Source organism: Rhinolophus ferrumequinum, chromosome 7 (assembly GCF_004115265.2).
Source record: "Rhinolophus ferrumequinum isolate MPI-CBG mRhiFer1 chromosome 7, mRhiFer1_v1.p, whole genome shotgun sequence".
In the NCBI taxonomy this organism is placed as follows: Eukaryota; Metazoa; Chordata; class Mammalia; order Chiroptera; family Rhinolophidae; genus Rhinolophus; species Rhinolophus ferrumequinum.
Window position 1 is genome coordinate 79089582 of NC_046290.1, and position 19437 is coordinate 79109018.

Below are 19437 nucleotides of genomic sequence, written 5' to 3' on the forward strand. Positions count from 1 at the left end.
TTATATAATTCTACAGTAATTCAATAATGACCTCAGACATAAATAAAACCACATAATCCATGTTTAAAAAGGAAGAAATTGAGCCTTTTAGACTCTGAAGAATAATACAGGGAGAATCTAAAACCACATCCTGAAATGGTATTTAAAAAATCCGATCTCTGTATATTTTAGTCTCATACTACCTTGCAATGAAATCATAGTAAATAAAAATGCCAGATACACTGTTCTACCCATCCGTATTTTCTTGGAGATGCTTTTTATGGGTAAAAAACTTCCAAATCTTAGAGGTAAAAACCATCCCATGTGGAACTGCTGAATACAGTGAAAGAAGACTCACAGTATAGTAAATATCGCATAGTTCTCAGGCATATTTCAAATAAGTGCTGATCTATCAGGGAAATTAATGTAAAATGGGGATATCTTTTCATCTCTCCTCAGTAGGAAAGCTAGCCCTAGAAGTAGCCTGTCAAAGATGATCTTATTTGAACAAAGCTATTTTATAGTAGTCCATCAATCATTTAAGATGTGTGTGTGTGGAAAAGACAAACTTAGTAACTTAGATGTCTTTAAAAGTTAATTTGGCAAGCAGACTGCTAACTTCTGCTTTTTAGAACACCACTTAATATAAGATAACTACGTCTCTCTTCTTCATGTCAAAAAAAGCATTAACAAGTCCCAAGGGTTGCATCACAACTTACAATTTTACAGACACAGCTGGGTCTTAATCATTTCTTCTTCAGTTGAAAAGTGTACATTAATTAATTTTCTTTATCTTGAAAATCGAAGAGGGAGAGAGGTTGAAAGAAAAGCCTAAGCAATTCCATACCTCTAGCTCCGATGTATAGATTAAAATTAAACTTCAAATGATTACTTGTCAAAAGGCGATCTGTTACCAAGAATCATAAACATGTACTTATAGGTAGGTTAAAAGCAAGTCCATTCATTCATTCACTCGTTCATTCATGCATGCATTCATTCATTCACTCGTTCCCCAGTTCTTCCTATTCTGGAGAATCTGATTCCAAAGGGAAGAAGTTCTGATGTGCCCTTATTTGCTTCTCATGGCTCCTGTTCAGCATAAGATTAAAGAGGTGAAATCAATAATAAGAGTTAAGTAAAACGTAAACCAGACACCAGTCAGCTGTTACGTTTTAGATGAGAAAGTATATGGGGAAGAGGAAGTGGCAACATTTACCAAGGGTTCCGGAGCAGTCTTACAGTATTATACAGAGGACATTACCTCAGAATTTGCAGCGTGTAATGCAAGAATAATGGAGATCAGAAGGATGATTCTCATTCCTTTAGAGAAGTCTTTGGGAATATATGAATACTTTTAAAGATTAATTTTTCTTGACATGATAAATGAGTCTCATCCTTCCACACTTGCATTCATCTTTGTATAAATGTCCTACAAGCTAACGAGACAAAGTCCTGCTATTTTATTACATCTGCCAATTTTATTTTTCTCTATCTTAAGATTGCATGGGTTAGATACAATATTCTCGACCCCAGAGGCTGGCAGGAAGAGCAAGGCATGCAGAATAAATCTATTACATAATCCAATGGCTTTTTAAAATCCTTACGCATACATAGCCAGGATCATGGCTGAGATGAGTTATTTAAATATCTTGAGGTTTACAGTAGGGCTTTATGCCCGGAAAAATCATTGTTTCATGTGTCTTTCTATCATCATATCATCAGGCTGTTCACATGTCCATCATATGGAGACAGTGTCCGGGAAGTACTGGTGAATCTTGGCCAGTCCACGTGAACGCTTTACACTTTTCTTTAGCTGAGGTTTTGATGTATTATCCCCTTCCTACACAACTTTGGGCTCTAACCCTTGTAAATACGTAGACAGTTATATTCTTGCTGACATGATTGCTTTGTGGAGAGATCCGCATTCATTCATTGTCATTTTCCATCCTGCAGAACGTGAGTTGGGTCTCCCTGCTAAGACCACAGCAACACAGACTTGTACTGGCCAGAACAAGAACAAAAACTCTCCACTGAGTTTCAAAATCTTGAGCTCGCTGGGCGGCTGCAATTAAAGAGGCTATTTAAGTAATTTTTGAAGTTTGAAAAGTGCTACTACCCCATGTAGCATATTTATAGGCATCTGCAGTGATTTGCTGATTTCCTCTCTGTGACTGTGCTAGCATAGTCCAAATATCACTCAGACAAAAGCAGCTATCCAGAAAATTAGATAATGGGAAGACTATCAATATGAGTGTTCTAAACAAAAGTAAGTAATCTACTTCAAAAGTAAGCTAATTATGCCTGAATTCTCCATCTAATTGTTTCAACCTTCCATTATTCTTAGCTTGAAGAGAAATGCCCTTCGTAAAATGCACCATTACTAGGAAGTTATAATCCTACTCTTCCCCAACCCACAAAATTCGTGGGAAACCTTAAGAAAGTCTTAGTTTTAATAGGCGTGTGTTGGTGAATTTATTAGATTTATTTAGGTTCATCTAAAACTAATTATACAGCTTTACTCTGAGTCAAATGGGCAAGAATGATGTTGACTTTCTCCATACTCTGAGCCAAGACGAAAATTGTTTTTACTGTAAATTTCCCCCGACAATTTTAAAGACCAGACTTAATAATAGAACTGCGATGCCCAAGTAGTGCTGTGACTGTTGGCTACCATGAGCTAAATGAACTGTGCAGAATGCTAATTGGCCAGCAAACTAGCCTTCAGATCTTCCACGTTGAGGACCACATGATGGGGGCTAAAAAGATGTCTGTTCAAATATCCTGTGACTGCATTTGTGTTGATTGTTTCCAAAAGGATCAAATATTTTCAATAACTGGAGCTTCCATCCATACCTCCCCCCATACCCTTATCATAAAGTAGCTCATTGTGTCAGCAAAGCATGAAGCCGTGGGAATGTCACTAGAACTGACAGAGAATGAGGTCACAAATTGCCACGTCTGACTTCTGATGAATCAGGTTCATGTCACAGAGCCATTAGGAAGCTGTGACAAGCCTACCACTCACACTCACCCCAACACTAGTTTTAATCCTCTCCCTAATGAGTCCCCCAAATCCTGCCCTGGAAAATCCTACTTGGGCTCACAAAACTGGTAGGACTTGGCCAAAGCTGGCTCACAGAGAAGAAAAAACTAAATTTGTTGACAACATTTAGGGGGAAAAAAAAAAAGATTTAACATACAACTTCAGATTTTTGGTTTCTTAAATAAAGAAAAAACAGGCATCCTGCTTTGCGGGCCAACATTCCATGTGGCCCGCACGCCAGAGGTGAGCAGAGGCTGCCCAGAGCAGAGGGGCTGGCCCTCTCCAATTGGAAATATTCGCAGCACTTTTCATTGTCTCAGCGAGCCTTCGTCACCCACTAGCCTTACTGCCGGACCTCTGAAAGCTCTGAGGGTGACCTCCATGCCACTCAGGAAAAGCATTTAAATATCACCATTGCTGCATGAGATAGTCCGCTCGTCTTCACTGTCACATGCAGGTTGCGGTGTGTCAGTCTTAACAAGTGAACCTGGTGGGACCTAATGTCCACACGCAAATGAGTGGACGGTGCTTTTCTTAAAGACCCAGTTGGGCTGCTCCATACACTGTTTACATGTCCAGCTACAGCAAACAACTCATCAGTGCACTTGACTGTATGGATCTAGTTTTTGTCTGATCTGGTACGACAACAGCATGTTCCAGAATGTTGGCATCCAGTGACCATTTTAGTAGTCAGTGGTGAAATAGTGAGAAAAATAATTTAATCTGGAAACTAGCAAATGCAAAACGCTCTTGATAATAGCGCCAAGTGCGGCCTAGAAATAAAAGGGAAATGATAGCAGTAGTACTTTTTCATCGAGGAAAATCACTTACTACCGTGTTTCAGCAATTCTCTTAAAACATACATTTTCTGCTGACATCTTCGGAAGTTTTAAAGGTAATCAATAATTCATGCCGTCCTTAACAGAAAGAGGGACACGCGAATGGTGGGCAAGTCACAGAGCCTCACTGCCTCCTGGTTTCCTCACCTGTAAAATGAAAGGATGTACAATGTGATGGCCAATGAAACTCCTTCAGGCTCTGAGACTGGACAGTTCTAGGCGACTCTGCCCCAGTGAAGAAGGGAGTGGGGATGGGGTGGTGAGTAGGGAGGACAGGACTTGGAGTGACCTTGAACCAGGCCACCCACTGGAACCCGTCTCCAGGGCCAGGGACACCACCTGACTGACAGTAGGGGTTGGGCGGGAGGGTTAGGAACCGAAGGAGAGTGGGACGCTGGAGCTCCACGCAGCGGGAACGGTGCGGGGCTCTGGTGGTAGAGGTGGTGTCAGGCTCTCTGAGGTGACTGCAGAGGTCGGGAGGAAAAGCTCCATGCACCTGGGCAAGTGCTCTTTCTGTAAAGAACAGGGCTGATGGTTTTTCTGCATTCTTTCCTGGTTGCCCTGAATTCCATTCATTCGGTTTGGAAACGCGGGGTAATCAGCGGGCTGCTGCAGGCACACGGTGAAAGTTGTGAACAGTTCCTCAAGCTGGAGCATGTGCTACTGCATTCGTTTCAACATCAGGACGCAGTTCCAATTCCATAAGTAGTTCTAATCTGGCCAAAGAGACTTCCGTTGTTACCAGTTAATCGTATTGTTCCAGCTTTCTGGCCTCCTCTTCGTGGTCTTTACAGGGCGATTGTGTTTTAAAAATCTGAATCGGAATTGGTTTAAAGGCTCCTGCATGATATAGAACTATTGCTAAAGTTGGGGAACAGAAAGAGCAGAGGGTCAAAACATTGGGTGTGAATCCCTCTGTTCCACTTACTGGCTGGGACCTTTGGCAAAACGCTGCAACTCCCTGATCATCACTTTCCTCCTCTTCAGAGTGGGTAAAACTGTCTCAAGATTGGTTTTGAGATAATGTACATAAAAATTGTAGTCCTCAAAAATATTTATTCGTCAGTTGAGATCCTAAAAATTGCCTTTCAGTAGCTTTTCTTGGAATTACTTAAATTCTCACGTAGACCCCCGATCAACAGCTGGTGTTTAACTTCTTCAGTGGAGAAGAAGCTGTCTCCTCATTCTCCTTCCTTCCCTTCCTCCTTCCAGGTCACTAAGCTTCCTACCAGTGGAGGTGGGCATCTGGGAGAGGAAGAGCCTGTCTCAGGATGGCATAACTCATATTGTGTGATTTTAAAATGAGAATCACAGCACTCACACGAGTTGCAAAGGAGAATAATGTCTGGGAAATGGAGAATGGGTAGGGTGGGCATGGAGGTGTATTGAGCACCTTCTGTGTACAGGGTACATATTATATTTTATTTAAAAAATATAATATTCATATTTTTACAAATGTAATATACAAATATAATATGTATAATATGTACGCATATTATTTTATTTAAATATTACAGCAACCCAGGGAGACAGATCTTATTATGTCCATTGTGCACACAAGGAAACTGAGACTCAGAGTGGTTAAGCACTCTGAGTGCTTAACATATTCGGACAGCACACCATCAGTATTTACAGCGCATTAGTAAAAAGGGAAAGCCAAGGCGTAAACAAACCCAGGTCTGTATGAAGCGAAAATTTACGTTCTTCCCAGTATGTCAAAGAAAGGGGAACAGAAAGAAGGTTGGAAAGAGAGAGATGCTCACATAAATGAACACTGCAGTGAAGGTGATAGTTGAATACAGGTTGATGCATCTATGCTTACATGGTCAGAGTGGCTGAAAGTCCCTAATGGCTTCAGTAATAAAAATCTATAAATGGAGTACACAGCGGCTCGCAAACATGCAGGCATGCAAAGGCTCATTCCACTTTATGGCCCTGTGATTGCCGGCTTAAGGTGGGTAGGAAAGATGCAAATACTTCCCAACCACAGTTTTAGGGGAATTGATTATCTCGTGACAGCACCGTGTTAAGTGAAACCATTTGCCTGCTTACAGCCTCCTCAATAGTGGTGTTTTAATGCTGATACATCGTAGAGAACAGGGTCTGTTATGAAGGGTAAGAACAAGCCTGACTGCTTCAGTAGCGGCCACAATAAACCGATTCGGACACTCCTCAGAGAAAGGAACCTCTGCCCAGAGAGGTGGGAGAACAGGTGCTTGTGCCAAAACCCAGCTTGCTGAGTGCTGGAGACCTGCCTCACAGAGATGTGAACGGCTGATTACTCTTGCACCAAAAGATCATTTCAAGAATGAAAGAGTATTTAAACAGCAGGTGCCATTCAGTGAACTGGACAGCGCTGTGTCCAGGGCGGCAGCATTTAGAAGGCGCTGCTGTCCGCAGGTTACATGGCCAGGCCCCAGAAGAGCCCTTCCCAAGTGGAACTAGAAAAAACTTGGGCCACTTGATCCTGGTGGAAGCCTTTACCGTACGCCCAGTCTTCAGGGACCACACCGGCCACCTGTTCGGTGATGCCGCATTAAGGTGCAAGGTTCCTGCAAATGAGAAAGACAGCTCTAGTCTCTTAGTAAAGCATCTGATCTTTCTCTCCTCCCCTTCGCAGCCATTAGCAGAGACATAAAAGGACGCGTTTCTGAGGAAAGGGAAATGCCACAGACCCAGCTTCAGCAAGCTTTGGAGAATGATGATGGCATTCAACAGAGTATATAAGAACAAATATCGACTGTGTATAATTGATATGCCATTTTTAGATCTAAAACCACTGTCACAAAGAAGCTGGAAAATAGCTGTGAATTCAGAAGTACTTTTAGAAAAACATTTTTGTGTAAAAATTCAGGTTGATTGTAACCCTGTTATCTTTTGAGGGGAAAAGGCAAGCCTGTCTTTCTGGTGATTCTTTGTTACAGCGGTTTTCTTTCTGCCAACACCCCCCACATACACACCCCCCATACACTCTTGGGCCTGTTCACTTAATGCACTTTGCTTGGGTGTTTCTGACACAGTCCAATGACTCGGAGCTCTGCAGTTATAGACATGATCTTAGCAGGCCTGAAATGCTCTGGCAAACCATCTTGATCTCAGAAAGCTACAACGGTCCCAGCCATGTTTCCCCATGTCACACTGCAACGTTTTGCCACCTCCATCTTTTTCAATTTCGTTAATATTGCCAAATTCAGACAGCTGCTCCAGAGGCAGAAACAAATACCCCCTTTATTTTACTGTTAAGGAAACCGGGGCCCTGAGAAGTGAGGTCACTTGCCAGATGTGGCACAGTTACCAAGTGGTAAAGCTAAGCAGCAGTTGAGGACGGCTGACTCCTCCTCTGAGCTCTGTCACTACATTACGCTGCTTTCAGAAAGGAAGCCAAGACTCCTTCATCCCTCCTTGGCTTGCTGCCTGACGTTCATGATTTCCACTGCGTGATTGCCATCTTCCCGGTTCCCCGCTTGCTTTTCTGCTGGGAGCCAGCTCCGTGTTAGATGCTGATGTAGACGGAGATGGGGGAGGGGCCCCCGTGTACCGCCGTCCCCCTCCCAGAACCTCCCTATTTAGAACATGGGTCTGACAGCTCCTGCCCATTGTTCCCAAATAGAACATAAACAGACAACAATAACTTTGAACAGAGAAATTAAATTCTGTTTGGAAGAATACTGCCTGGAGGGCAAAGGTGCTGCAGAGGTGTGGGGGTGGGATGATCAGCAAAGACCTGCGCTTGGAGAGAGCCTCGGCGGGTTGTGTGATGGTTCACTGTGGACTGCGAGGGTTGGCCGAGGGGCAGGTGGGAGCACGGCATGTCGGGTAGCAGCACCCGGCCAAGGGAGCAGGGTGTTAAAACGAACAACTCCGCTCAAGTTGGACTTTCAGGAACTCAAATGGGGCCATTTCACTCTTTGATTAAGGAATTTCAAATATTTGTCTAAAGTAACAGGTGGGTTTTTTTCACTTCACCCAAAGTTCGGTTCAATAATTATAACTGAGAATTAAGATTACGTCTAATTACTTTTTCCAAGACTATGTTGGAAGAAGGGTAAAATCCGAGGTAAAAGCTCATAATATTGGTATATTATTCATTCGAGGGGCTGATTATGTGAGTTATTTTCACATTCCTCTCTGGGTTTCTGTACATTTGCAGTTTTATTAAAAAGGAAACAGCAAAAACAACATGCCTAAATTGAACCCACTTTTCCCTAGCCCTTAGGAAGATATCTGTAGAGTGACTTTTTAGCTCAGGGTATTTGTGTCTGGAGTTTTCCATGAACCTTTGTCAAACTCCTGAAGTGATTTAAACTAATATAGAGCAAATGCTGACAGGATGCCTCTCCCTGATAATTTCTCCTGTTTGCTCTCAGTGTAGTTAATAGAAAACAAAATCTCCCGACCATGACTCTCACCTTCCTGCTCCTTGCTTGGCCTGGGACTGCTCAGGCTCAGATGGCTGCAGGGATGTATTCTTTCCCTGTTTTGGTGTGGAAGTCAACTTCAAACTTGGCTCAGAGAGAAATAAAAATAACCTGCAAGACTCTCCTTCTCTGAGCTCTGAGTAACAGCCCAAAATAACAGGATCACCAATCACAGATGATTGGAAATTTGACTGAACAAACTCTTACTGCTTTTTTGGTGAGTCCCAAGATCAGGAAGTGAAAAACATTTCCTTGAACTAAACTTTTTGAGCCAGGTTCTCTGGCGTTCGCTGCGTGCCATTTTTCATTGTATTCCTTGTCTCTTTCAGTGAGCATCTAATGCTCTTCCAGCACTCTGAATGCCCCAAACAGTTCGTATTTGACTACGAGCTTCTGATTGTATAGAGAGAGACATAATATCATTTTAAGATCTGCTCCCTAACAAAACATGATATTGCTGACTGGTGCTTATTATCAGTAAAGTAGCTATATACACAGTCGATTATCCGTATGTATATCTAGACACTTCCAGAACAAAAACGAGACAGAAGCATCATCTCTTTAATTTCCACAGTTTTCTTTAGGCAATTCATTTCATTGTTATTAAAAAGGGGGGGAAAGTCTGCTTTATGTCCTGATGAGCTACATGAAAATTGCAAACCCATACGTTTAAATCTATTTAAATTTATTATTGAGTTTGGTAGCTATTATTAAGGTTTTCTGAAATTAATGTTATCTTTATTGGCTCTGTTCATGTTCTTCACACACTCATTTGCCTGCCTCGATTTACTTGGATCAGGTATCAGTTTGAATTGGGGTGGAAAGAGCACCATTCCTTAGTTGCCTCTTCCCACATGGGTCAAATCTAGTGATAACACTTCCTAAAATGTTCGTTTGTTTTTAATGTGAAACCCTACCCTCAAAATTAATAACTATTTCCCAACATCCTGAAAATATGCTTCCTTATGGCCAATGAGAGTAAGTTCCAGGAAATGACAGGTTTGTTTAAACATTTCTACCACTTAATGACTAGATTCCTTACGTAGGTGGTTTAAGGGTCACCGTACCGGCACACAGTTAAGGCCTGTTCATTGAGATAAAGGTGATCGGCATCTGGATGAACTATTTTGGTGGTAGGACTAGTTGTTAATTAAATCTGCCTGGTTTCTCCTTAAGTTGAAAGAAAAACAAGATTCATTTTTCCCGATTCCTCTAAATGTGGATGAAGAAAGTTAGTTTTAGAAATATAGGTACGTACGCAATCCCTTATTTGCAATTACAAGAAAACAAAAACAAACCCCCAAAACCTGAAAGCCAAAAGTTTTTCCTATTCATTTGGTCACAAAACTTGATCTGAGCTGGCATGAGATCATTTTTTGTCTTTATTTACCCTCTTAGGATGCACTGCAAAAACATTAATGGGTTTGATTACTGGATGCTGCCCCCACAGGGGTGTGTGGTCCATGTTACATTTTTGCCCCCACAGCGGTCCATGTCCCATGTTACTTTGCTAAAACCTGAACAATTTAAAACTCTGAAACACATCTGTTCTAAAAAAAGACTGGAAATATTCCTTTGTCCCTGAAGAGATTAAAAAAAAGGATAAAAAATGAGAGGTAAGGAGATCCTCTGGAGCAGAATTCCCAACACTGGTTTTCCTAAACCCAGGAGCTCTCTGATTGTCCCCCAGTGTATTGTGAGATTCTCAGAGAATTTAAAACATGTAATGTGATTTCATTTATTTTTAAGAGTGTGTATCATATCATACTTTACTTGCAAGAATAATTCAGAGATTAGGAATTGCTGACTGAGTCATCTAGTCTTGATTTCCTCCGTTTGCACTCCTGATGACAGAGTCCCAGGCTCCTGTCCATCCAAGGGACTGACAAGCACAGGCTTCCCCAAAATGAGTGATGCCCACAGAGCAGAGGTGATCCTGGTAGACGGTCTCAAAGCCTCTTGTGGGGAAGCAGTGAAATCTAACAGCAGCACAAGGGACTGCCTCACTCGGCACAGGGACCCCCTGCGTGGCTGCGCTTCATTTTTCTCTCCCATCTGACAGCCAACTACAGGTGGGTCAGCCCACCCCCCTTCATCCCATCCCCCTCCCCCCGTTCTCTCTGTACTAAATGTGTAGATGTCACCGGCTTTTTGTGCAGTTAGTGGTGGTCTCTTCAAAGGAATGTTCATAATGTCTGCAGCCTGTATTCTTTCTCTCCCCCGTGGAATGACCCTGGAAATGGCTTTTTCCAATCCCCATAATCAGAAGGAATTGTCAGTTGGCAGCGTCTGGCCTCTGCTTTGTTATATGTATCTGCCTTTTATTTTCAAATACCTGCAACTTTCTTTTCATAGTTAACACTAGTTGAAGGATTCATTAGAAAAATGAAGAATTTGTATTTCAGGATTATTTGGGGGCAGAGTAATTGTTATGTCGGGCAGCAGGTGGGCGTAGCAGAGGAGGAAGACAGACTCTTTCCCCTTCCTCTCTGAGGGGTCCCCTCCACACACTGTCCCTCGCCTTTATTTCTCACAAAGTGGTCATCAATTCTAACTGTCATAAAATGGAGGCAAATAGTTAACAGCAGCAATCCAAATGATCTGGAGGGAAAACAGCACATGGGTATCACCAATTAACCCCTGAATCTAAAAATAAAGAAAGAAAGAAACCACAATTCCCGTAATTAATAGCACAGCAGACAAGTCCTGTAATTATGATCTCTGTGACAGAGACCAGAATCAGGAGGAAAAGTGAAATCACCCAATAAGCTTGAGTGTGACAGGCAGAAAGCAAATTACAGTGCTGAGGGTCAGAGAAAAGAGAGGCGGTAAATCAGAGAGAAAGGGAGAATGAGACCCACATCCAGCCCAGCAGAGGTGCCCACACAGCTGGTCACCCCAGGAGAACACAAGGATCCCTGCACACACGTGCTCGGCTTTCTTGGGGGAGGAAATGGAGGCATAGGAAATGCATAAATGGCTCTGAAAGCTATTCAACGCCTGGTTACTGGAAAGCCCAGAGATCCACCTGGGTCACGCAGGCTTTCACTGGTAAGGATTCAAAGGTCTGAGCAGTGAGACAGAAAAAGCACAGCTGCGGAACACATGGAGAGGGAATAATGCATGAACTTCTTTTCAAACATCAGGTCTTCCTGTTCAGTTAACATACATAGTCTTCTGCTCCAGAATAAAAAAAGAAGTTATTCTGAAGTGTTATGCAAGAATAAGCAGATACGTTCTTCGTATACGAGTATCTATTTAATCAGCCCTTTCCAGCAGCACTAAGACGTGAAAGAAGGCTGAGACTCCTCCAGAATCTTCAATGAGGAGAGAGCAAGGTGTTGTATGGCACCTGAGCTAGATGACTCAAGCTCAGGCTCTGCCTCACCAGCTGAAAGTGAGGGCTCTATGAACGCCGCCTCCTCCCTCACACAGAAGGTTAACAGTCGTTATTAGTCATCTTTCCATTTCTAGCAAGCCATTTTATTCCAAAGGAGCATGGCTTGTGTACATCATATATTACTTGTTCAATGTTTGGGGAGTTTCCAGCGAGAACATGAGACATGAGATAATACCGTGTAAGTGTGGAGGCACTGAGAGAGGACTATTTTCTATGTTCAGTCAAATAAAAAACTGCCTTTGTTAGTGTTTTCGCCTTCACTTCTTTACTCAAGAAATTGTTGAGTCTGGTTAATATGTGCAAGTGGGGCACTGTGCTAGGACAGTGGGGGAGGCCAAGGTCACGGGTTCTGTGCCCATAGAGAGCCCCTAGACCGCTATGGGAGACAGTCCATAAGCAGCTATAACAACGTAGAAAGCAACGTAAATGTAAAAGGAAACACTATGGGAGTGCAGAGGACTCCGAGAGAACATCCAGATACTAATTCTACAACCCCAATGCATGCCACATCCGTCCACTTCTCGACATACCTGCTGTCTGGGATTGTCCAGCCCACCGTCGGCTGCTGCCTGGTAACTGCTGTGGCTTCCTAATTAGTCTTCCTCCTTCCGTTTAATCCCCACACAGCAGCTGATGGTCTTTTAAAAACATAGATCAGATCAGATCCTCCCCTGTAAAAAACCTCCAGTGGCTTCTTAACTGCATTTACAACAAAGTTGAAACTCCCTATTTGGGTGCAAAATGCACCACCTCCTCCCTCATCCTGTCTTGTTTCATTCCACCATTTCCCACTTTGCTCCAGCCCCCTACCTAGCCTGGCTTTCTTCAGACACACAGCTCTCACTCCTGCCTTGTGAACTTGCTGTTCCCTCTTGGAATGAGGGAATGATCCCCCACCCCACCACCCCAGTCTTCATACAGCTGGCTTGTCATTGAGAATGTAGTTAAAATGCCGCTTCCTTGAACAGGCCTTCCGTGATCCCCAAAACAACCCAGTGCCTTCTTTTTTCACCATTTTACTCTCAGTTTCTGTAATGGATTTGTCCCTCGTTGATATTTCCACATTTAAATTCTTACTTGCCTTTCATCTGTCTTTCCCCTCCATTAGCATGTAAGCTTCATATGGGCAAGTTTGTATTGTTAGTCACTGTATCTCTGTGTTCTGGAACAAAGCTTATTACACAGTGAACTTGAATAATGAATAAATGGGGCTACTCCAAGAAAGAACATCAGAACAATTTCTCACAAGGCAGTGTTAAAACAAAGGAAGTACATACGCAAGAGGCAAGATAGGCCGAGAGGGGCATTTGCAGATATCTGAAGAGAAACCCAGATGACAGTTAGGAGGGCAGAACTAAGAGCAGTAGGCAGAAACTGTAAGATCATTTCTGCTGAAAAGGGGGAGTTTTCTAGTAGTCTCAGGAACACACACAAAGACTGGCCTACCGATGGGGACAGGAGGCTGGATGAATGCTGGGATGGAAGGAATATTGTCCAGGCAGTCGGTCAGACATCGGATGTGGGGCTAGACAACATTTACGGTCCCAGTGGAGAGCCTGATTACCTATGATTCTTGGATCCCCCAACAAGTCTTTCTTCCCTCGTAGTGAGGAAACACTGCTTAGAGCAGGAAACCACAGATGGTCCAGCAAAATTCTGCTGTTGACTCAAGCCTTTGGCTGGAGGCTGCCCATAGAGCTCTGTTGATGAAATAAAGTGCCAAGAATCTGTGGACCAAAGAGGACTTGAAGTCTTCAGGCTTTGGCCAGACCTCATTCATTCAGGATCCCAATTTGACCAGCTTGGACAGGCGATAGGTCAGTAGCCAAAAAGTATATGTAAGGTAGGAGAGATGGTCGTAAGCCGATGTGTACCAGAGGCTTTTTGGGGTGGGAACATACAGCATCCATACTATCTTACCTCTTTTCATCTCTGCAAAGCTCAGAGAAGGTACTGAAGTGTGTAATACAAAGTGACGCGCTGGTGTGTGGCCTTCCTGGGGATGACTGTTATCCACTGGCTAGTTACTAAGGCTCAATTGCCAATGACATACAGACCCCAAGAGATGATTTAACTCGGCTCTTGTCTCAAATCCCCTCCCAGTGACTCATAACTTGGTCCTGAAACCAGGACAGCTGGGTCAGCCAGCTGGAGAGAAGACATACAGATGTTGCTGGGTGGAGCTGGAGGGGGCTATGGGGCCCTCATCTGTGCAGTCAGCCCAGAATGCCGCAGTGGGCTACAGAGGGGGGGGTGTTCCCCTCTTTGCAGACAAGATGTGGGTGGGGCTGTCGGCTCTGTCCTGGGCTATCTCATCCTTCTACACATGTGTGTCTTCAAGCAGAGAGTGCTACAGCTCCTCTTATGCAACTCAGAGAAGTTTTACTCCTTTGGGGAATATTAGATCCTCCAGCCAATCCATCTGGAGAAGGTATGAGAGAGGGTGCTCTGGCCAGAACGTACCGCCCACCCAGATGTCTGGGCTGAAGACATCTCAGATTAGAGAAGTTGAGGAGGTAGAGGTGAGTGGCAATGATCTGAGAAAAAGATTTAAAGCACAGACATCAATTTATATTAGTTGATTATACACCAGAAAAAGTATGGAATATATACATGTAAAGTCCTCATTAGAAATGGCTTGCTTAGGCAACATCTTGTACGTTGAAAGGACTTGTTAAGTATTTCTTGATTTTGATTCAAGTGGCTGAGTAGTTTTAAATATCAGCACACTGAGTTCTACAATGATTGTAAAAGGGGCAATTTTTTTGTTAATGAATGTTGAAATACAAGCCAAGACTGATTTTTTTTAAAGTGTTGTGAATATTTCAAGCCCATTATACAAGCCACTGGTAACAGTGGTTGTCTCTGAGGGAGAAGGGCTGGGGGTCAGATGTAGAAAAGAGACTCACTTTTCATGTTGTATGTACTCTTAGGTTTTTTCAATGTTTTTCTTGTGCATGTGTTTAATTTTTGGCACAAAACAAAACTAGTTACTTTTTAAAATCTGTGTCTCCAGAGGCAAACCTGGAACTCAGGCCTATTGATACTGCCAACTGCCACAGTTTTTCCCAGGATCCCATCCCTTCCCAAGATGTTCAGCCAGTGATAATGTTCTGGAATACAGGACGTGAGTGAGGGAAGTTTATAGGCATCACAGTGTCAGTCGTGATAACTTGAGTTTTATCTGTAATGCAGCTGGAGCTCTATGGTGGCTGGTAGTTTACACTATAAACCCGCTGGCATGCCACATGAATGGCTGCCTAACTTATTAGCTGTCAAATAAAAATATAACAAACTCAGAAAAGCAGGGTGCAGTGAAGTCAGATACAAAGAATCAGATGAGCACAAAACAAATACCCTTTGTGTTTTTTATTTTCTTTTCCGTTCGCAAGATTCCAGTGCTGTGCACAGGAACCTTTTCCCCCTCTGTCTGCATGTTCATTCCTGGACAAGCTCTTGCCCCCGTGTTCTCTATGTCACTGCCCTTTCTTGGTGATCACGTCCCAGGGCAAAGGAGTGCGAAAGGCCGCTTCTGAAGCATCCCCAAAGGATGTCCCACTTTTTCGAAGTGGAATGAGTGTTGTTCTCTTCTGGGTGGTCACCTTAGACTATCCCAGAATGACTGCTTCTGGAGAAGAAAGGATATTGACTAAAGTAGACAGAAAGCAAGAGTTCATCAGAAGAGCAAAGAGGGCAGAGTGGAGAGGTACCCACTGTGTCGGTATATGATGGATGAAAAGTATCCTTCATCCTATCCTCGCACCCCTTTCTGGGAGGTGAGCTACAAGTGACTGTCTCCTCCTTTCTTTTCTTTTCACTTGCTTACTCAACAGACACTGAGCTAGGTGCTGCTGCTGCAATGGGGGCAAAGCCTTATTTCTTATTCCCCTTTTCCCTAGAGTCCATCTCAACCACTTAGAAGTTGCTTCTCTCGCCAGGTGGGCCACAGTATGCTGCTCTTCTTGGGGTTCAAGGTCTCTCACTGGGATGGGGGACAGTAGTTTCTGATTCCAGCTTCAACTCCAACTTGAGCCTTAGAGGCAAGTGCTGCCCATTGGAACACGTGTTCTCTTTTCCGTCCTCTGACAGCATATGCTGCTCTGTCCAGAGCTCAGTGCAAAAATATATCATGGTGTGAGTATACATGAATCGTCTCCAAACTTGCCTGCACATTGGAATCTCGTTGAGAGCTTCAAAAATGAAGGATGCATGTGTCCCACATCCAGAGATGGCGACTTAATTGGGGGTGGGTGTGACCTGGGCTTTTAGTACATCCCCAGGCGATTCTTGTGAGCAGACAAGTTCGGGAAGCACTGATAGAAACATAAACGGTATCCAAATTACAATCCTAATCTCTTCCATTTCAGTGCCGTCAGCTCGAGCCAGGGATAATTAATCATGATTCAAACAACTTGTACATGTGCCAGCCGCATGGAGTGGCTTTTAAAACATCTAAGTTTATTTCGTGCCCACCTACCCTCATGCCAAACCACTAACCAAATATAATTTAATCCATTAAAAATCACAGGGACCCACGCAGAAACTTATTTTCCAGTGTGGGGCTTGCAAAGTATTTTTAATGTAAACACAGAAAATAGGTGTGTTCTCTTCTATGACAGAATTGAAGTAAAGCAGACCTAATTAACCCACCAAGATGCCACGTGAACACCGCGTTGGGAGGCCTATCTCTCAGCCTTATCAAAACGGCTTTCTCTCCAACGGTGCCCTGGTAACCTGGGAAATACAAATTTTGATTACTGATTGCTGCATTGTTAGTAACTGACTATATATCATCAGTAGCTGGTCACCAGTGTCAGCCCAGACTTAATTATCTCAGCTGAAGAGAAAGTCACCCCATGAAAGAACTGTTTTCCAATTAAAGCAGCATAGAATATGTGATTTGTCTCTCTGGCGATATCTAGTTCATACTTCTTTTCATGCTATTTGTATTGTCTTCTTTTCCTCATTACAAGCTCAGAGTTGTGAATCTTGGGCTCCCTAACAAGAAACACATAAATATCAGGAAGGCAGCTGTCAGACCTTTAAAAAGAATCACGAGCAGTCACCACCAAAAACACAACGGTAATTACAGTTTCGACTAGCAAATGCTACGGTTAAGGTTAAAGACATCTTTCAACATCACCGTTTATTTTCACATGTTCCTAACCTCCTATATAGAATGTGTGTACTATTATGTGTACACACATACTTAATTTTTAGAAGCTGTTCTTTAGGGGTCAGATGTTCTACGCTTTGTCTTAGCTATTGTTTCAATGACAATGAAAACATTTTTCTAGTAGCACAAGAAAAAATATTTTGGGTGAAGACCTATCGGCTTTTCTATCTCTGGACTCTTTTATTTTCCTTATCTTACTTGTTTTGACTGATGTTATTAATAGTTCAGTTCGCCCAACCAAACGTCTGCCCCCTTGCCTATCTAGGCAATTCTTTATCCCAGGAGCAAGTACAAAAGTTTATCTTCTCTGTGATGTAGTTGATCCTGACCACTTTGTAAACGCAGGCTTTGAAGTCTAGGTCATTTCAGAAAAATACTTATTGAGCACCTACTATATGCCGGACATGTGCTAGGCACTGAGGAAGTCTGCTTTCATGGAGCTGATATGCCAGTGGGTTTCCTTCCTGTAGTGGTTAAGTGGCCCTGGGTTAGTTATTTAATACCCGTAAGCCTCAAGTGTCTTGACTGTAAAGTGAGATAATGATGTTTTCACTTCATATGGTTGCTATTGGGATTAAAAGCCCCCAGTCCATGAAGACATATCTAATAAATGTGTGCTCCCATTTTTTTTTCTCAGTGCCCTTTGTGCTGGCAGTTGGCATTACCCTCACATTTCAGCGTTTTGAATTTTGGATCACTTGTTTTGTAAGAATACTTCCTCCTTATAGTTTCAGTTTTCCCCGTTCTGCAGAACTTCCCAACCATAGCCTTCCATGTCTTGCACTGTTGCTGCCTACATTTTGTTTCACTTATGCATAGTTGCCATTCTGAGAAGATAGTAACTGCAGTTTGGTGCTTGACCAAAATTTCATGGAAATCTAAATTACTCCTTTTAGAGGAGGGAGGGTTTATTTTCAGCATTGGAGCCTTGAAACAGTTACCATAGATTGTGCCAGACTTTCTTTTCTAAAGGCCTTAGTGCTAGCTAGCCTCAGAAACCCTATAATGTACACGGGCCCTGGGAACACACAGCAGACCGACATGGCATTTGTATTTGCAATGTTAAAAGGAGGAACAGCTTCTGGTCACTGGTGTGAGTCATTATCTACTTGGTTCGTATCTCTCTTCCCAACTACACTGCAGATACCTCAAGGGGGATGGATGTTACTTCTATTTATTTTCAGCTATTTAAATTGAGCATTTATTGTCTATGTTGACGAGTAAGACACTGTCTCAGGCACTGTGGCAGGTAGAAAGGTGAGGGCTGGCTGATGTACAAGAACTCGGGAAGGAAGCAGCGCTTCAGAACTTCTCTGGTGTCCTCTCACCTGGTCCTAGGTGAGCGCCCTGCCCAAGCACCTTGGTTTTCCTGCCTGCTGCCCGGGATTAACCATGTACACTGGGGTTTCAGTCCACTGCCCTTAACAACAAGGTTGACAATTTCTCACAAATCAGTTGAATTGGAAGAGTTTGCAAGAACGGCTCTTACTGGATTTTCCTGGGCTTTCTTTTCTTCTCTCCTTTTGAACCTTGGTATCTTGCACTATCCTTCTCTGGGGCTGGGGTTTTTTCCCAATGCTTTGCCCATTGCTACCTCCCCCACCCCCACCCCACTTTTCTTTCCCATTCTTCTTTCTGCCTTGGGAATGCCTACCCTTCCCTTAAGATACTATTCAAACATCACCTCCTCTGTGGGGTCTTACCTGATCCCCTCTGACAGTTAATCACTAATGTCCCTCCTTTTTTCCACATGAAAGAGCTCTATCATAACCATCAAATTGACATTATTTGTTTACTAATCTGCCCACACCACTAGACAGTGAACCTGGCAAGGGGTAACAGATGTTTGATGGATAAATAAATGGATCAATGAATGAATAATTGAATATACAGTCTCTGTCCTCAGAGGATTTCCAATTTATGGGAGAGATGGATATGTCAATAACAAACTGCAAAATAAAGCACAAATACCTACGTGCTATAAGAAAAATGCTACACATTTTAAGTTTTAATTTTTCCAGAAAGGCTTAGATTTATTTACATAGTTCACATCATAATGCATTGGAGCCTTGAAACAGTTACCATAGATTGCACCAGACTTTCTTTTGTAAAGGCCTTAGTGCTAGCTAGCCTCAGAAACCCTATAATGTACACGGGCCCTGGGAACACACAGCAGACCGAGCCAGCATTTGTATTTATAAATACAGGTTCTTGAAATATACATGAAACATTAAGAGGCCGGTATTTGTGTTGTAACACCTTAGTCTATGAAATTCCTGACGTAGTTACACTGCTGAAAGCATAGCTTACATGCATGTAAAACCCAGCCCCTGGAAGAAATTGTTATCTTGAGAAAAGTAAATTTTGCATTCCCCAAGTTCTGTATTATTAAATCTGTGACCTCAATATTGCATTGGAGTAGGTATATTATTCAATTATATGGACAATGAAATAAGAACTGAGAAAGATGTAGCTGGCCCAGATTCCCCTGGGTGTGAAAAGATGATATTTATTTTATGTACTCCTGACAGTGAAGTTTAAATTGTTACTTAAAGCTCCTACTAGCAAAATATCAATTCAAG

The 19437-nt window shown here is 42.8% G+C and overlaps 1 protein-coding gene across 5 annotated transcripts in view; it reads right to left on the bottom strand.

Moving 5' to 3' along the window:
• Positions 1-19437, bottom strand: part of SEMA6A (semaphorin 6A) — a 122917-nt gene that overhangs the window by 59946 nt on the left and 43534 nt on the right. The window contains exon 3 of one of the 5 annotated variants that reach the window (XM_033110129.1): positions 3886-4008. The exons of the other annotated variants lie outside the window; for them this stretch is intronic. The gene's annotated coding sequence lies outside the window, so the exon portion shown is untranslated. The remainder of the gene's footprint in view (positions 1-3885; positions 4009-19437) is intronic. 5 annotated transcript variants of the gene reach the window in all.